Consider the following 14,242-nt stretch of genomic DNA (forward strand, 5'->3'; position numbering starts at 1 on the left):
GTGCTGGTCCTCAAAAGCTTGGGCTTTAAATTTCTGCAAATAAAACGTGATTCAGATGTGTTTTGGTGTGTTTCATGCCTACACGCAGCCTAGATGTTGTGTATGAATAAGTAAATGGTGTACGGCAAGAAAGTATTATTCCTACTGTACAACCCCCATTCTCATTCCCACCCCCTGCTGTGTTGGTGACTTCTCTGATGCAGGGCCACAAAAGCCAGGAGTCTGGGCACACTTCAGCATAAAGTCCCCCTCCCCAAAATACCACCTGTGTGTGCCCCCCTTGTGCTGCTTTATTATTCACTTTCTCTACTTTGGCTCCTGGGGCCACTAAACCCACTCATTGTTCTTCTGGGTTCTATTATCTGGCTCAGGTCTCTTTGCTTAGGGGCTGGGGCATTTTCCCCCAAACTGAGAAGCCCTCAAAATAGTCATTGCTGCATGTTATTGGCCACAGTGGGACTCGCCCCTCACCCCCTTTTCTGTCATTGTGGCCCTTGGGTCCCAGGGCTGGAGTGTGGCTTTCCCAGGGACACATTTGCCCATACAGACTGGGAGAGGGGACAGGAGGTGGCAGTTTGCAGCTAAGTGCCATATTCACACCGGAGCCTGGGAAAGTGTGCGGCAATAAACTGTACTGGGAACCAGTGTGTGAGTGAGTATAATAACACCCCCCCAACAACATCTGATTCTAGCATGGAAACAAGAGTAAAATTTGTTAAAATTTTAGTATTTAATATTATTTGTTTCCTTATTTCTGGAGTCCTTCAGGCCTGCACTTACCTGTCTGAATCCCTCCTTTATGTGGAGCTAACACACAGCACATAGTTTGGGGACAGGGGAGTGCCCCAGTGATTGTTGGGGGTGGGGGGACAGAAGTATAGGGAATATAATGATTTTGTTTTGGGGTTCAGTAAGCGCCACTGTTTAGGGGGAGTATATGTTGGGCTCACACCATGCGGGGAAATATGGCAGTTTATAATACAGTTGCCCAAACCCCTACATTCCTCTGACTTTACATGGTGCCTACCTGATGGTCTTGCCTGGAGCTAACGATCTGCTCATTAACAGAGATGGAAACTCAGTCACATGAAGGTGATGCGCGTCCCAGAGCCAAACAACATCAACATCAGGGGTGTAATTACAGAGGACGCAGACCCTGCGGCTGCAGGGGGCCCAGGAGGTATAGGGGCTCCATGAGGCTCTAAATAATGAGCAATTTCAATATATATTGATAAAAAAAGGACAACCTCTGGTTATGTTGGGGGGGCCCTAAAATTAATTTGCTGTAGGGCTCATTAAAATCTGAACATGTATTTATGTCTAAATCAGAACCAGACTCAGGAACGTGACAGGTAAGTGTGACTGCCCCCTGCAAAACCCCCTGTTCAATTATGACTGTAGCGAAGGAAATAAGGGTCTTCTCCCCAACCCTTTAAATCCCTGGAAGAACTTTCTGGGCAGAGAAACAAAATATTGACAAGAAACAATTTATCATCAATAAAACACAATGTATCAGTGAGTACAGTCAGAGGAAAGATATATCTGTATGCATTGGTGGTTCAGTGGTAGAATTCTCGCCTGCCACGCGGGAGGCCCGGGTTCGATTCCCGGCCAATGCAACTGTGTTTTTCTTGCACTAAATAGGACTTTGTTTCTGTGTATAGAATCCTAATCTGTTCTGTGACTTCTAATGCTAATCATGTTAATTACCCTACTGTAGAACTGGGCTGCGTGTAGGGATGAAGCACCCCAACTTTTTCCAGCAATTTGCCTTAATTACATTTTATTTGCACAAATTTAAAGCACAAGCTTTCAGGGACCAGCCCCTCAATCGGCACCTGAGGAAGGTGCTGGTCCTCAAAAGCTTGGGCTTTAAATTTCTGCAAATACAACGTGATTCAGGTGTGTTTTGGTGTGTTTCATGCCTACACGCAGCCTAGATGTTGTGTATGAATAAGTAAATGGTGTACAGCAAGAAAGTATTATTCCTACTGTACAACCCCCATTCTCATTCCTATCCCCTGCTGTGACTTCTCTGATGCAGGGCCACAAAAGGCAGGAGTCTGGGCACACTTCAGCATAAAGTCCCCCTCCCCAAAATACCACCTGTGTGTCCCCCCCCTTGTGTTGCTTTATTATTCACTTTCTCTACTTTGGCTCCTGGGGCCACTAAACCCACTCATTGTTCTTCTGGGTTCTATTATCTGGCTCAGGTCTCTTTGCTTAGGGGCCGGGACATTTCCCCCCAAATGAGAAGCCCTCAAAATAGTCATTGCTGCATGTTATTGGCCACAGTGGGACTCGCCCCTCACCCCCTTTTCTGTCATTGTGGCCCTTGGGTCCCAGGGCTGGAGTGTGGCTTTCCCAGGGACACATTTGCCAATACAGACTGGGAGAGGGGACAGGAGGTGGCAGTTTGCAGCTAAGTGCCATATTCACACCGGAGCCTGGGAAAGTGTGCGGCAATAAACTGTGCTGGGAACCAGTGTGTGAGTGAGAATAATACCCATCTACATCTCTGAACTCATCTCTATATACTCACCCAATCGCTTACTACTCTCCTCTACTGACCTGCTACTCAACTCTTCTCTCATTACCTCCTCACATGCTCGCATTCAAGACTTTGCAAGGGCTGCACCCCTCCTCTGGAACGCTCTCCCACGGTCTGTCCCACTTTCTCCCAACCTTTCTGCTTTCAAGAAATCTCTGAAAACGCACTTCTTTCGAGAAGCCTCCCCTCACTCTGCTTAACTACCAAACGCAACACCACATACAATACCACATTTCTCCCCCACTTAATTCGATCTTGCCCACTCCCACACCTTGTGTATTACTTCCTTCCCTTTAGAGTGTAAGCTCTTTCTGCATAGGGCCATCCTCACCTTTTGTATCTGTATTGATTGTGATGTTTGTTACTCCATATATTCTATGTATATAATTCATGTCATTTAGTTGTATAATCACATTTACTTTACAGTGCTACGCAATATGTTGGCGCTATATAAATACATGTTAATAATAATAATAATAAAATAAAATACCCCCCCAAACATAACTCTGATTCTAGCAAGGAAACAAGTAAAATTAGTTAAAATATTAGTTTTAGACCTATTCTGTTACTCCACTCAATTCCAGCTCCATTCAGGGCCCTGTACTGAAGTGTCTCTATGTTTAATGTTAGTTCATAGATTAAAGGCTAACTTGTCCCATTGCCATTTGATGACCATTTGCCATTCTGCTCTCCCCCTCCTCTCCGTGCCCTTCACTCACACAAGGATAGAGAGGTGTCGTATGAGGGGGACAGGGAAACAGTTCATGCCTTCCCATTTGTCCCAATAGATTTGTGTGGGTAACACAGGAATTGAAGCTGAATTGAACTGATGCTATTTCACTGGACTGTGTTACACTGCAGATCCTATCTGATCCCCATTGTAAGCAGCAGTCCTGCCCTGCTTTATGGCAGCTGAGATTCTAGCTATCTGTATAACAGAACATTCTGTCCCAGTGGCTGCACAGATCCTATCTGATCCCCATTGTAAGCAGCAGTCCTGTCCTGCTTTATGGCAGCTGAGATTCTAGCTATCTGTATAACAGAGCATTCTGTCCCAGTGGCTGCACAGATCCTATCTGATCCCCATTGTAAGCAGCAGTCCAGTCCTGCTTTATGGCAGCTGAGGTTCTATCTGTATAACAGAACATTCTGTCCCAGTGGCTGCACAGATCCTATCTGATCCCCATTGTAAGCAGCAGTCCTGTCCTGCTTTATGGCAGCTGAGATTCTAGCTATCTGTATAACAGAACATTCTGTCCCAGTGGCTGCACAGATCATATCTGATCCCCATTGTAAGCAGCAGTCCTGTCCTGCTTTATGGCAGCTGAGATTCTAGCTATCTGTATAACAGAGCATTCTGTCACATAAATCCACCCTCTAACAAGTCCCTTGTTACTCTACACACTGGGTGAAGGTGGGGCCTAGAAAAATCCTTGCTGGTGATGCAGACTATGCAGTATTACTCCACTGCTAGTAAAGTGCCGATACACAATGTATCAGTGAGTGCACTAAGAGAAAAGTTTGCACTATGTGAGCATTGGTGGTTCAGTGGTAGAATTCTCGCCTGCCACGCGGGAGGCCCGGGTTCGATTCCCGGCCAATGCAACTGTGTTTTTCTTGCAGTAAATGCTACTTTGTTTCCGAGTATAGAATCTCACTCCGTTCTGTGACTCCTAGCATCATTATTATGCAGACTGCTACAAATGGAGAGAGCTATGCAGTCTTGGGGCACTGGCTGTTTCCAGGGAAGGTATTAAATGCACATGGATCACTAGTTGATGCATCCAGAGTTCCTTCATTCCAAAGCTCCACTCCACAATTGCTCTTAAATTTTTTTTCAGAATAAGTGCTATTTCAAGCAATAATTTCACTTTCTGTTTTATTCCATTCAAACCAACTTACCCCACTGTGTGTGTGTGTGTGTATATATATATATCTATATATATATATATATATATATATATATATATATATATATATATATATATAGATAGATATAGATATATACAGGACCGCCATCAGAAATCGCAGGGCCCCGTACGACAAAATTTCCTGGGCCCCCTGGGCTGTGCCCACTGCAAGCCCCACCTACAGGTCCACCCTCCCCACCACACAGTAAAAAATATTGGTGGCTAGGGTTCCCACATGTTAATAAAAAATAAAAAGTTATTGGTGGTCAGGGCCCCCCATTGTGGCCAGGGCCCCCCCATTAAGAAATATTGGTGGGTAGGACCCCACATGAGAAAAAAAAATTGGTGGCCAGAATTGGTGGCCAGGGCCCCTTAAACGTCCATGCCTTCCCGAAGTCAGCAACTCTCAGAAAGATGGGGGGCCCGGCTAATCAATTAAGTGTGGCATAGCCGGGGCCCCCCTTACCCTCGGGCCCCCTACAACTCTCCCCCCTGTCCCCCCCTGATGGCTGCCCTGGATATATATATCCTCAGCACAAGCCAGGACACACAAGGAAACTTCAGGCGACAGCAATCTGTTATTTACAAAAATTTCTACTGCCAGGCTTTGAGTTTGCTTCACATAATGAATAGTTTCTCTCCTTGCAGCTTGCCTTGTTGTCACCAGTGGAAAGGATATATATATATATATACAGAATACTCAATAATTCACTGACATAAGAAGTTGCTGGTGCTTTAATTGATATTTTGTCTCCAGATGGGGGGAAATGATTTAAGGAATCCAGGAGAGATGTTCCTCCAGAATAAAGCTACCTCTATTGACTAGTGTTCTGGCCAATGACACCAAGGGATACTGTCATGGGAAAAAATGTTAATAGTGCTGCTCCAGCAGAATTCTGCACTGAAATCCATTTCTCAAAAGAGCAAACAGATTTTTTTTATATTCAATTTTGAAATCTGACATGGGGCTAGAAATATTGTCAATTTCCCAGCTGCCCCATGTCATGTGACTTGTGCTCTGATAAACTTCAGTCACTCTTTACTGCTGTAATGCAAGTTGGAGTGATATCAACCCCGTCCCTTTTTTCCCCCCAGCAACCAAACAACAGAACAATGGGAAGGTAACCAGATAGCAGCTCCCTAACACAAGATAACAGCTGCCTGGTAGATCTAAGAACAACACTCAATAGTAAAAACCCATGTCCCACTGAGACACATTCAGTTACATTGAGAAGGAAAAACAGCAGCCTGCCAGAAAGCATTTCTCTCCTAAAGTGCAGGCACAAGTCACATGACTGGGGGCAGCTGGGAAATTGCCAAAATGTCTAGCCCCATGTCAGATTTCAAAATTGAATATAAAAAAATCTGTTTGCTCTTTTGAGAAATGGATTTCAGTGCAGAATTCTGCTGGAGCAGCAATATTAACTGATGCGTTTTGAAAAAAACATGTTTTCCCATGACAGGATCCCTTTAAGGAAATGAATGGAAGGCTTGGTGGAGGGACCATCACATGACGAGTGGAAGAGCCATCCCCTTGAGTGTATGCACAGCACATTAACATATGAAGGGACAATTAGATGAGTGTTTTGGAAACACGGGTATGGAAGGGAAATCTCATTCTTTCAATTAGAAAAGTGAATATCCAGGGGGTGAAAAGAACACTGCTTGGGGGCATTGCTATGGGAAGATCAAAGTTCTACTACAGTCAATGGTAGCCCAAGGGTATGACTTTCCCATGGACACACTTCTATTCTTTCTCAACTTGAATGGACTTCAGACAATCCATGGGAGACACCAACTCAATCATTTGCAAGTGCTCTTCTCACTCAGGATCCCTGGGGAAATATACAACCAGGATGTCTATGGAGATTCTCATTCGTCCAGGTCACGATATACAGTATTTTGTAGTGTAAAAACAACTGGACTTTTTTCGAGTTTTCTTGAAAACGTTCCACCACTTACTGAGTGGCTTCTTCAGTTCAACAGTTGAGCTGAAGAAGCAGCTCTGATGAATGACGAAATGTTCTCAAGAAAACTAAAAAAAGTCCAGTTGCTTTAGACTTACCTCTACTACATACAATACAACCAGGACTTTCCCAGATGGAGCTGACATGGAAAAGTCATATATATATATATATAAAGATGAGTGTGATTCTAATGGATATGGAGACAAATATCTGATTGTGATGAAGATATCTATAGGGATCCATAGACCAACCAAAAAGTGGAGCTCTGGTAAGGTCTGATGAAATATAACACTTGAAAATCAGAAAGCACATAGTCTATTTCCTTCTGTTATGAAATGAATGTTGAGTAAATTTCTGCCTTGTTATTGATAATCCAGTATTCAGCCCAACTCCTGTATTTCTCCCTAAACATCCAAGAATTGGAATGTGATTGCAAGTGACTGGTTGGCTCAGTCCAGTAAGTCTCACTTGCTGATGAGCAGGAGAAGGAGAGCTTTCCAGGTAAATGTATGCATATATAGCTCATTAGCACAAGAAGGGACAATTAGCAGAAAGTTTTGGAAACACAGTTATGGAAGGAAAGTCTCAGCAAGGATTCAGAGATGGGTAAGAAGGGACATTGCTTAAAGGCATTCATATGGGAAGATCAAAGTCTTTGCAAAGCAAGAAGTGTGGCTTTCCCATGGACACACTTCCACTCACTGGGGCTACAGACAGTCAATAGGTGACACCAGCTCAGTAATTTGCAACTCTCTGCTATTCTCACTTGGAATCCCTGAGAACTAGTCACCCAAACAAGGCTTTTTCAGATGGGGTAGACCAGGGGATTTACTTCCAAATAACTAGTTCTTATTTACTGAAATGCTTTAGGGAAGTAGAAGTCAATTTTATAATTAGGTGGCTGGTTGATGGGACGCGGCATTTAAAACAATAGTAATTATAAAATAGAAATTCTCTATATTAGTTGTGCATAAGCTGAAGAGCTGGGTGCAAGTAATTTGTTCTTAATCGCCATTTTAACAGCGGTCCCAATCTACTGATATGATGAGACAATGGTTGGATGGGGTGGGGATTTTGGGACATGGTTTCCAGCTGGTGGCATGTGCCATTTGTGACTCGTAGGAAGGTGTCGGTGACTTGTGCTTAGGTGACACTGGGTGGTTTTCACTCTTTTCTTTCAGGGCAGGAAGGAGTGTGTTGTTGGGGGAGGGGGGTTGGTTATAATGAAGCCCTGCTGGGACAGATACACAAGTCCAGACACACTTTGTCCAGATGTTTGTAGCTCTGAGCTGGAGAAGGTCAATGACTATGGAGTTGGGTGGAGGAGGCTTCTGTAGAATCTACATTGTGAACAGTTTGGGGTGCTCAACAGACTATAATAAATGGGTTCTGTGTTAGAGGAGATTCTCTGACCCCTTGGTACCATCTAATCATTACCCATAATAAGATAATTCTGCCGACAGCCTATTGGCTCCTTCCTTTCCTCCTGACAATTCCCTTTGCTGAGAAGGATCAGGGACACAAGGTGCCCATTTAAGGGCATTTAATTGCCAATCGGGTGAGAAAAACAATGTTGCCATCTTGAACAAGTGCTCTGGAAGTGACTCAAGTCCCGCTCTGACAATAGTAGACGCAACTTGGCCTGAATTACATGAAAACATTCAGACACATCAGGGGCAATAAGGGCAGTTACAACTCAGCTCTCTGCAATGACACAGTCGGGAAGGAGAAGGGTGGGCACAGGGGGAACAGCTACTTGTAGACCTAAAGAATGGTATTTGCAACACATGCTGAAAGATATGAACATGTTTGAACATGTATCAATCTGGCAGTGATACTTTGTAACTTTTAAGATTTACTATGTGAGCATTGGTGGTTCAGTGGTAGAATTCTCGCCTGCCACGCGGGAGGCCCGGGTTCGATTCCCGGCCAATGCAACTCTGTTTTTCTTGCTGTAAATGGGACTTTATTTCTGTGTATAAAATCTTACTTTATCTGTTCTAATGCTAATCATCCTAATTGCCCTACTGTAGGGCCCCCATTCTCATTCCCACCTGCTGTGACTTCTCTGATGCAGGGCCACAAAATCCAGGAGTCTGGGCACACTTCAGCATAAAGTCCCAATCCCCAAAATCCCACCTGTGACCCCCTTGTGTTGCTTTATTATTCAGTCTTTTTTCTACTTTGGCTCCTTGGGCCACTAAACCCACTCGTTGTTCTTCTGGGTTCTATTATCTGGCTCAGGTTTGTTTGCGTAGGGGCCGGGGCATTTTCCCCCCAAACTGAAAAGCCCTCAAAATAGTCATTGCTGCATGTTATTGGCCATAGTGGGACTCGCCCTTCACCCCTTATCTGTAATTTTCCCCCCTTTTCCGCAATTGTGAATCTTGATTCCCAGGGCTGGAGTGCAGCTTTCCCAGGTACATAATTGCCCACACAGGAATGCATAGTGCATTTGGACCAAGTATGCTCTTTTAATTTGCAGCCCAACTGTCATTAAATTCAGTCAAACCCTTTCTAACACAGTGGTGACATTGACTTGTGTCCAAATCATAACATTTTGCTTTCACACCTTGCCCTTTGCCTTTTGCCTCACTGTTGTGTGTCTGAAGGGAAGGAGAGTGCACGAGAGGAGAGTGACAGTTTTGGCACAGGGACACACTTTGTACAGACACTCTAATTACACTTTAAGGACAAATGTGCAAGCACACAATCTACTGCCTCTATACATTTTCCCTTGTCTTAGTGCTTCATGGATGATCCTTGATTTTCTAATAGAAAGTTGTCTGTCTACAGAATAATTGAATTAGACTATTAGGCCCATTTAATATTTATTTAAAAAAAAAAACACAAAACACATTTGATCCACCCTCAATTGGTCAGTGTGGGAGGCTGGAGGTGATAGAGCCACTCCTGGAAGTAATGCAGTTGGGCATGTGCATATGGAACCAAGTCAAGCACTTGACACCTGGGACAACTGGTCTGATAACACTAATATTATCCTGTGAGGTCACATTAGGCTAATATAATTGCAGTCTGCAGTATTTTAGGGAATATTCACATGTGTAATTGACTGTGAGCTTCACAATATGTAATATTTACTCTGATCACGAAAACTGTCTAGTCAAGATACCATTGTAAACGCTGAAGGACCATTGAGAGATGACGTCTCTGTCCTGTTCTAAATCTGGTCCAGGTTACTGGAGAACATCTCACGTAGGTGGATATCTTATTGGAATCTCTTGTTCTTCTGTCCTTACCCAGATCAGTATATTAAAGGAAGGCATTCGGTGACTATTAAATTAATATACAGTTGCCATTTGGTTGGTATTCCACTGGCCTATCTGGGGAAAAAATGCAATAAAGTTAGGGCAAATGAAAAAACTACCCCCCCCCAATGGTGTCAGTGGATTGAGAACCTTAGTCTGAAGGTCAGCTGGGATTTGATTTTAAATGGAATGTTTATTTGATGTCCTATAAATGATAGAAGGGGTCATCTAAATATATATGAAACCTTGTCATGGACTGGACTCTGACCAAACAGTGATCTACTGGCTTAAATTGTATATGGTTGGCAATCAGTAGACATTTAGCACTTCCATGAATGACATTCAGAAGATGTCTAGAAACCACCGTGGTCTCCATATGAGTTTAAACTCAATTTCCTTCCATTGTGAAATGTCTGTTGAGTAAAGTCCTTCCTCATTATCTATAATCCTGGGTGCAGCCCGCACTCTGTACCCCTTCTGTTTTTCCATAAACTTCCCAAAATAGGAAATAGATTGCAAGTGAATGGTTGGCTTTGTTGAATGTACAACAAGGAGTGTGTCTTTACACATGCTGATCAGTAGGAGAGTAAATGTATGCATAGGTGATTAGCACAATAAGGGACAATTAGTAGAATGTTTTGGAAACACAGGTATGAAGGAAAGTCTCAGGCATGTTTGGCATTTGCTTGGGAAGATCAAAATCTTTGCAAAGGTGCCATAAAAACCTTGGTGGAGAACAAGGAGTGTGTCTTTCCCATGGATACACTTCCATTAATTGCCACGTCAGATGGGTTGCATATAATCAGTAGATGACACCAACTCAATAATTGACAACTCATTGCTATTCTCACTTTGAATCCCTGGGAACTGCCCAACCAAGACTCTCTCAGGAGGAGCAGATAGAGTAGAGAGGGGGCACTTTCTAATTATATCTACAAGGCCGAGCCCTCAACTTTACTGGATTAAAGAAGAAGGAAAAGTATAACACATGATGATGATGACCTGGTGCTCCTACAGAAGTACCCTGGGCCAGTGCTCCTGTTCTGGGATTCTGGGATAGTGATATAAAAGAACATACAAGCATGGGGCAGTGTTGGGTGTGGAATGCAGTTGCCAAATGTGTGAGTCCCTTGACTATGGGAAACCAATATCTGTTCCTCCCTTAACAGCTTATGTCCCTTTGATGTCCCTTCTGGTTGTCCAACCTGTTGTTAAGGCTGTGCCAACACACTTCCCAAGTGCACGGAGAGGTGCCAACATGGATGGAGAGGTGCGAGAGGAACAATTAATGTTCACTAAATCCCCTCCCCTGACACATTCAGAGCCAATTAAAACAAGAGCATGGAGTTCTATAGTGTTGCTTCATCAAAGATGCTTTGTGGCTTCTACGGAGTCAATTTTTGCACCTTAACGAATAGGGATGCACCAAATCCAGGATTCGGTTCAGGATTCAGCTAATATTTGGCTTTTTTCAGCAGGATTCAGCCGAAACCAAGTGCCTGGCCAAATCAAATCTGGATCCAAAAACTCATGTGACTTTTTGTCACACAAACCTGGAAGTCAAAAATGTTTTACTCTTTTTTTTACCTTCTTTCCTCCTCATTTCCCTAAATTAAATATACAAATTAGGCTTCGGATTTGGTTCAGTATTCGGCTGAATCCTTCACAAAGTAGTGGATTTGGTGCATCTCTATTAACGAATCAACTCTTTCATTAAAAGAGTGGCTTCTCTATAAAGCAGTGATCCCCAACCAGTAGCTCGTGAGCAACAAGTTGCTCTCCAACCCCAAGAATGTTGCTCCCAGTGGCCTCAAAGCAGGTGTTTATTTTTGAATTCCAGGCTTGGAGGCAAGTTTTGGTTGCATTAAAAACCAGGTGCACTGCCAAACAGAGACTAAACGTAGGTTGACAGCCCACATAAGGGCTACCAAATGGCCAATTTCAACACTTATTTGGCAGCCCAAGAACATTTTTCATGCTAGTGTTGCTTCCTAACTCCTTTTACTTCTGAATGTTGCTCACAGGTTCAAAAGGTTGTGGTTCCCTGCTATAAAGTACCTATCCATGTCAGAACTCTTCTATTATATGTATATATCAAAAGTTACTGTACTGTATTAAAGAACATAATGTCACCAGCAATGGGGGGAGAAGACCTGGTCTCATGATTGAATTGGTGACAAAAGGTGACATTGGCTTGTGCCCAAGTGATAATGTTTTGCTTTCACACCTTTCCTTTTGCTACTGAGATCTTCCTCTCTGTTGTGTGCTACTTGGGAAGGAAAGTGCATGAGAGGGAGTGAGAGTTTTGGCACATTGATGGGGCCTGGGAATGGCACAGGGACACACTTTGCATGGACCTGCTAATTACAATGTAAAGATAAAGGAACAAGCACACAATCTACTGTATCTCTGAATTTCCCCTTGTCTCTAATCATTAGATTAATTCATATATTAGGCAGGGCCACTCTGCTTTTCATGTGTTCAAATGGTACTAAAATTCCATCTTATGGAGATCCAAGATTCAAACACAAATTGGATATCTCTCCTTGGTGTAGTAGTGTCAATTGCTCAATCATACAGTGGTGGGGTTTGCCAGGTCCACATAAACTTCAGGGTACAAATAATAATTCCACTGGAGAGCTGGTTACAATGCAGTGTTGTGTTTTATTGAAGATGCATAAGCACTACATGTTTCGGACCTCAAGGGTCCTTCCTCTGGTGCACCATGGAGATCCACGAGCCTCCATCCCCCTATGATTAGTAGCATCTTCCTACAGGTCCTAAAAGAAAATTGTCCATCTACAGAATAACTTGATAGTTTAGCCAATTTTAGATGTTTTTCCAAAAAACACATCTGATTCACCCTCATGTGCCATTTTGGGAGGCCACAGGTGACAGTGCTACACAAGGAAGTCATGCAAGTTGGGCTGCACATTTGGAACCAAATCTTACTGTTGCCAATTATTTGTTCCCTGAGACAACTGATCTCACAATATGACCCCCCATTGGGCTAACATATTTGCAATCTGCAGTCTCTTAGGGAATAGTCACGTGTGTAACTGATCTCTCAAATCTCATTTGCTCAAAGCTTCACAATATGTAATATTTACTCTTATCAAGAAAAGTGTCCAGGCAAGAGGCCTCCTTAGATGCTGATGAACTGTTGGCAGATGATAGATGTTCCCTAATCTAAAACTATCGCAGCCTACTGGATAACATCTCCTTATGAATACTTCCAATTACCCAGTTGCAATCAGCAAGCTTGGATATCTGATAGTGATGGGAATGTCCTACTTCCCTGTCCTTCGGTAGATCAGTACATTGAGGTTAAGGTCACATGAGCAGATACAAGGGGAGTAATCGCCTCTTGTTTGGGCCACAACCTCCCCGAACTGCCTTCCCCTACCTTCTCGTCGGCTATAATGAAAAATTGCCAGCGGGATGGCACTTGCGGCGCTTCATTTTCCGAAGTCATCAGAAGTTGCCTCACAAGGAAACTATATATAATATATATGAAACCTTGTCATGGACTGGGCTCTGACCAAACAGAGATTCACTGGCTTAAATTGTTAATGGTTGGCAATCAGTAGACATGGAGCACTTCCATGAATGACATTCAGATGGTGTCTAGAAACCACAATGGTCTCCATATCATCTTAAATTACAAAGGCCAATTTCCTTCCATTGTGAAATGTCTGTTGAGTAAAGTCCTTCCTCATTATCTATAATCCTGGGTGCAGCCCGAACTCAATATCCCTTCTGTTTTCCATAAATTTACCAAAATAGGAAAGTGATTGAAAGTGAATGGTTGGCTCCGTTGAATGTACAACAAGGAGTGTGTCTTTACACATGCTGATCAGTAGGAGAGTAAATGTATGCATAGGTGATTAGCACAATAAGGGACAATTAGTAGAATGTTTTGGAAACACAGGTATGAAGGAAAGTCTCAGGCATGCTTGGCATTTGCTTGGGAAGATCAAAGTCTTTGCAAAGGTGCCATAAAAACCTTGGTGGAGAACAAGGAGTGTGTCTTTCCCATCGATACACTTCCATTAATTGTCACGTCAGATGGGTTGTATTTATTCAGTAGATGACACCAACTCAATAATTGGCAACTCAGTGCTATTCTCACTCTGAATCCCTGGGAACTGCCCAACCAAGACTTTCTCAGATGGAGCAGATTGGGCAGAGACACATTAAACATAGAGAATGTCTTCAAAATGGAGCCCAGCATCTTTAATAGATTAAAGGAGAAGGAAAGGCATAACCACTGGAGGGTTTTAAATGTTAGGCCTACGGTGATTAAAACCTTTCTTCTCTTTTAAAGGCAACCACAAGGGCAGCAGATTTCATAAGACTTCATCTTAACGTGCTACTGACACTATGTATATCAAAATATTATTGGTAACTAACCCCCCTCTTCAGGTAGTAACAAGGTTGTAGGTACATAAAGAAGTTGTGCCAAATTACTCTGAACTGTCTCAATTTCATCAAACACCCAAAATTGTTAGTAGGTCCGCTTATAATAATAGGAAGCAAAAGTTG

At 43.1% G+C, this 14,242-nt stretch overlaps 3 non-coding genes across 3 annotated transcripts; all 3 read left to right on the forward strand.

Annotated features, from left to right (window-relative positions):
* Positions 1–1,548: 1,548 nt before the first annotated feature.
* trnag-gcc lies at positions 1,549–1,619 on the forward strand. Its single transcript has one exon. It is a non-coding gene; the product is annotated as a tRNA-Gly (tRNA).
* Positions 1,620–4,085: 2,466 nt separating this feature from the next.
* Positions 4,086–4,156, forward strand: trnag-gcc. The gene has a single exon. It is a non-coding gene; the product is annotated as a tRNA-Gly (tRNA).
* A 4,138-nt stretch (positions 4,157–8,294) lies between these two features.
* On the forward strand, positions 8,295–8,365 carry trnag-gcc. Its single transcript has one exon. It is a non-coding gene; the product is annotated as a tRNA-Gly (tRNA).
* Positions 8,366–14,242: the final 5,877 nt, after the last annotated feature.

The sequence above is a fragment of the Xenopus laevis genome, chromosome 3L (genome assembly GCF_017654675.1).
Source record: "Xenopus laevis strain J_2021 chromosome 3L, Xenopus_laevis_v10.1, whole genome shotgun sequence".
NCBI lineage: Eukaryota > Metazoa > Chordata > Amphibia > Anura > Pipidae > Xenopus > Xenopus laevis.